The sequence below is a fragment of the Salvelinus sp. IW2-2015 genome, linkage group LG33 (genome assembly GCF_002910315.2).
Source record: "Salvelinus sp. IW2-2015 linkage group LG33, ASM291031v2, whole genome shotgun sequence".
NCBI lineage: Eukaryota > Metazoa > Chordata > Actinopteri > Salmoniformes > Salmonidae > Salvelinus > Salvelinus sp. IW2-2015.
In genome coordinates, this window is record NC_036872.1 from 37863745 (window position 1) to 37869725 (window position 5981).

Here is a 5981-nt window from a genome sequence, read left to right on the forward strand (position 1 = left end):
GGCACACCAACCAGGTCTGAAACCAGCAACACTGACCAGCAGAGACGCACATCAACCAGGTCTGAAACCAGCAACACTGCAGCAGAGACGCACACCAACCAGGTCTGAAACCAGCAACACTGACCAGCAGAGATGCACAACAACCAGGTCTGAAACCAGCAACACTGACCAGCAGAGACCGCACACCAACCAGGTCTGAAACCAGCAACTGACCAGCAGAGATGCACAACAACCAGGTCTGAACCGCAACACTGAACAGAGACGCACACCACCAGGTCTGAAACCTGCAACACTGACCAAGAGACGCACAACAACCATGACAGGTCTGAAACCAGCAACACTTGACCAGAGAGCGCACAACAACCAGGTCTGAAACCAGCAACACTGACCGCAGCAGGACGCACAACAACCAGGTCTGAAACCAGCAACACTGACCAGCAGAGACGCACAACAACCAGGTCTGAAACAGCAACACTGACCAGCAGAGACAACGCACCAACCAGGTCTGAAACCTGCAACAACGACCAGCAGAGATGCACGCACTAACCAGGTCTGAAAACGCAGCAACACTGACCAGCAAGAGACGCGCAACAACCAGGTCTGAAACCAGCAACACTGACCAGCAGAGATGCACAACAACCAGGTTGAAACCTGCAACACTGACCAGAGACGCACAACAACCAGGTCTGAAACCAGCAACACTGACCAGAGATGCACAACAACCAGGTCTGAAACCTGCAACACTGACGCAGAGAGTGCACAACACCAGGTCTGAAACCTGCAACACTGACCAGAGATGCACAACAACCAGGTCTGAACCCAGCAACACTGACCAGAGATGCACAACAACCAGGTCTGAAACCAGCACACTGACCAGCAGAGATGCACACAACCAGGTCTGAAACCTGCAACACTGACCAGAGATGCACAACAACCTAGCACCTGCAACTGACCAGAGATGCACACAACCAGGTCTGAAACCAGCAACACTGACCAGAGACGTGCACAACCAGGTCTGAAACAGCAAACTGACCAGCAGAGATGCACAACACTCTACTAAAGGTATTTTGAACCAGGTGTCTGCGTGTCTCTGTGAAACTGTCATGTCTAATGTTGGGCTGTAGTGGTAGGCTGTAGTGCTGCTGTAGTGATGTAGGGCTGTAGTAGTGATGTAATGTGTAGTGCTGCTGTAGTGATGTAGGGCTGTAGTAGTGATGATTGGATGAGTGCTTGCTGTAGTGATGTAATGATGTAGTTCTGCTGTAGTGTTGTTGGCTGTAGTTCTGCTGTATTTCTGCTGTAGTGATGTAGTGCTGCTGTAGTGATGTAGGGCTGTAGTTCTGCTGTATTTCTCTGCTGTAGTGATGTAGTGCTGCTGTAGTGATGTAGGGCTGTAGTTCTGCTGAGAGTGTTGGCTGTAGTTCTGCTGTAAGTTCTGCTGTAGGGATGTAGTTCTGCTGTAGGGATGTAGTGCTGCTGTAGTGATGTAGTGCTGCTGTAGTGATGTAGCTGTGTGTTGTTGGGCTGTAGCAGTGGTGTAAAAATACTTTTAAGTAATACTTATCTCGTTTTTTGGGGTATCTGTACTTTACTATTTATATTTTTGACAACTTTTACTCCACTACATTCCTAAGAAAATAATGTATTTTACTCCTTACGTTTTCCCCTGACACTAAAGTACTCGTTACATTTTGAATGCTTAGCAGGACAGGAAAAAGTCCAATTCACACTTATCAGAGAATATCCCTGGTCGTTCCTATTGCCTTCTGATCTGACGGACTCACTAAACACAAGTGCTTCGCTGGTAAATTATGTCTGAGTGTTGAGCTGTGACCCTGGCTATCTGTAATGATGTCTGAGTGTTGAGCTGTGACCCTGGCTATCCGTAATGATGTCTGGGTGTTGAGCTGTGACCCTGGCTATCCGTAATGATGTCTGAGTGTTGAGCTGTGACCCTGCTATCTGTAATGATGCTGAGTGTTGAGCTGTGACCCTGGCTATCCGTAATGATGTCTGAGTGTTGAGCTGTGACCCTGGCTATCTGTAATGATGTCTGAGTGTTGAGCTGTGACCGCTGGCTATCCGTAATGATGTCTGAGTGTTGAGCTGTGACCCTGGCTATCCGTAATGATGTCTGAGTGTTGAGCTGTGACCCTGGCTATCCGTAATGATGTCTGAGTGTTGAGCTGTGACCCTGGCTATCTGTAATGATGTCTGAGTGTTGAGCTGTGACCCTGGCATCTGTAATGATGTCTGAGTGTGGAGTGGACCCTGGCTATCTGTAATGATGTCTGAGTGTTGAGCTGTGACCCTGGCTATCCGTAAATTGTGTCGTCTGGTTTGCTTAATGTAAGACATTTTAAATGATTTATACTTTTACTTTTGATACTTAAGTACATTTAAAACCAACTAGACTTTTACTCAAGTAGGATTTTACTGGGTGACTTCCACTTTTACTTGAGTAACTTTCTATGAAGGTATCTTTACTTTTACTCAAGTATGACATTGGGTACTTTTTCCACCACTGGGCTGTAGTGATGTAGGGCTGTAGTGATGTAGGGCTGTAGTGATGTAGGGCTGTAGTGATGTAGGGCTGTAGTAGTGATGTAGGGCTGTAGTAGTGATGTAGTGCTTCTGTAGTGATGTAGGGCTGTAGTGATGTAGGGCTGTAGTAGTGATGTAGGGCTTGTAGTGATGTAGGGCTGTAGTGATGTAGGGCTGTAGTGGTGATGTAGGGCTGTAGTGATGTAGGGCTGTAGTGATGTAGGGGTGCTGTAGTGATGTAGGGCTGTAGTAGTACTGTAGAGCTCTAGTGATGTAGGGCTGTAGTGATGTAGGGGTGGTGCTGTAGTGATGTAGGGCTGCTGTAGTGATGTAGGGCTGCTGTAGTGATGTAGGGCTGTAGTGATGTAGGGCTGTAGTGCTGCTGTAGGACTGTAGTGGTGATGTAGTGATGTAGGGCTGTAGTAGTACTGTAGAGCTGTAGTGATGTAGGGCTGTATTCTTCCCTGTACTAGTCCCCATCATAGCATTATTAGAACGGATATTCTTACCATTCTCCATTGAGTGTACCCACCAGTCAAATCACTATTGGTCAGGCCTCCCGAGTGGCGCAGTGGTCTAAGGCACTAAAGATCTAGTAGCTGTGCCACTAGAGATCCTGGCCGGCTCTGTCGCACCCGGCCGCGACCGGGAGACCCATGATTGCGGCGCACAATTGACCCAGCATCGTCCGGGTACGGGTGAGGGTTTGGTCGGCAGGGATGTCCTTGTCCCATCACGCTCTAGCGACTCCTTGTGGCGGGCCGGGCGCATGCACGCTGACACGGTTGCCTAGGGTACGCTGTTTCCTCCGACACATTGGTGTGGCTGGCTTCTGGGTTAAGCAGGCATTGTTTCAAGAAGCAGTGTGGCTTGGTTGGGTTGTGTTTAAGAGGGCTCTCGACCTTCGCCTCTCCCGAATCCGTACTGGAGTTGCAGCGATGAGACAAGACTGTAACTACCAATTGGATACCATGAAATTGGGGAGAACATTTTTTTAAATACAAAATTAACATATTATTTTTTTACTATTGGTCAGGGCTTTGTCGTTTCTAGTGATTCGATTTCTATGGTCCCCATACAGACCTGGCCACCAGAAAAACCTCTCCTCCTCGCCCTCAACCAATCCCAGAGGTCCTGAGGAGAAGGAGTCCGCTCTATGTCCCCAACCCTGATCTAGAGGTACAGGGAGAGAACAGTGTTGCTATTAGTGACAGCGAGAGTGACAAGACCGTTGACTACACAGGAGAGGTTTTTAACTTCTCGTCGGATGAAACAGAAGACTGGACTCATGAAACAACGCTGGAGTTCTACAGAGAGGGAGCTGTGAGGAACAGGGAGGACTCTGGTTGAGCTGGATTATAGCTTGTTGTTGTATTTCGTCTATGACATCACATTTGTTGTTGTGTTTCACTATGCCATCACATTTGTTGTTGTATTTCGTCTATGACATCACATTTGTTGTTCTGTTTCTTCTATGACATCACATTTGTTGTTTCTTCTATGACATCACATTTGTTGTCGTGTTTCTTCTATGACATCACATTTGTTGTCGTGTTTCTTCTATGACATCACATTTGTTGTTGTGTTTTGTCTATGACATCACATTTGTTGCTGTGTTTTGTCTATGACATCACATTTGTTGTCGTGTTTCGTCTATGACATCACATTTGTTGTCGTGTTTCGTCTATTGTCCCAGTTGAAACTGTAGCAAAAACCTTTCTCAGTCTTATGAATGTTGATCATATTGGATTCAAAGGTTTTTTAAATTAATTCAGTTTTGTCTTGTGTTTAGTTTTTAAAGATTATGTGCGTGTTTGTTGAGTATATTTTCTCCAAGTTGTTTTTTCACAAAGAATACCTTTAAACATTTGTGATGTGTTAAATGTTTGTGACATTGGGATAATATATTGTATAAAATGTATAATGTTTTTGTAGAGTAGCTACATTACCTGGTACAATTCAATCATTTTTTGTAAAAGTGTAACAAAGTATCTTTGTAAGTATTMATTTGTAAGCTCACGTTCAACGTTTCTCCTTCTATTGTATTATAATACTTGTTAATGTTAAGAGATCATCCTGAAATTATAAAGTGCTTTTTTGCTATTAAAGTTGACATGTTGCTTCGTCAGAGGTTGGCCATTTTCTGCAGTTAAACACAACACTTGACACCTACAATGCTTAACCTTTTTCCCCACTCCTGAACGGCAGTGATAAATTGATTGTTGGACAGATTTATTATTAAGGTGTTTACCAAACCATCTTTTTTGTATTTTTTTTTTAATTAGGTGTTTTGTGCTCAGTTGCAGGGGTCTTGGGAGAGAAAGAGGAGCCTCATGGTGATGGCTCTACTGGTCCAAACCGTCCACTACCTTCTGTCCAGGATGTGACGCGGTCTACAGCACCAGCTATGAAGAGGAACCTGGAGGACCAGGCAAGGGAAGAAGACTCGAGGCCTAATCACGCCATTTTATCAGACACATCCACACCTAGAAAAGTCATTAAACGCATCACCASCAAACGGAAGGATATCTTTGATTTGCTCCTGCAGAGCAACCCGTTCGACCTAGACAGTGTTCTATTGGCGGCCCAGACAGGAAATGGTCAGGCGACAACAGGAAGTCTTCATGACTCTGTTGATTCGGTTGTGTTGAGAAGTCGAAGCGCAGGTTTTCTGCTGGAGACAGCAGATTTCAAAGGAAAAGAGGAAGGAAAGGAATGGAACAAAGAAAAGCAGGAAATGACCAAATCCTCAGAGGAGCTAACTCTAACTCAAGATGGGAATCTCTCCCAGCATACTGACCAGAGCCAGAGAGAGGAGATCACTATAGATAGTTATCTCTCCCAGCATACTGACCACTGCCAGAGCCAGAGAGAGGAGATCACTCTAGATAGGAATCTCTCCCAGCATACTGACCAGAGCCAGAGAGAGGAGATAGTATGCTGGGAGAGATTCCTCTGAGTGATCTCCTCTCTCTGGCTCTGTCAGTATGCTGGGAGAGATTCCTATCTAGAGTGATCTCCTCTCTCTGGGCAGTGGTCACGTATGCTGGAGAGATTCCTATCTAGAGTGATCTCCTCTCTCTGGCTCTGGTCAGTATGCTGGGAGAGATTCCTATCTAGAGTGATCTCCTCTCTCTGGCTCTGGTCAGTATGCTGGAGAGATTCCTATCTAGAGTGATCTCCTCTCTCTGGCTCGTGGTCAGTATGCTGGGAGAGATTCCTATCTAGAGTGATCTCCTCTCTCTGGCTCGGCAGTGGTCAGTATGCTGGGAGAGATTCCTATCTAGAGTGATCTCCTCTCTCTGGCTCTGGCAGTGGTCAGTATGCTGGGAGAGATTCCTATCTAGAGTGATCTCCTCTCTCTGGCTCTGGCAGTGGTCAGTATGCTGGGAGAGATAACTATCTATAGTGATCTCCTCTCTCTGGCTCTGGTCAGT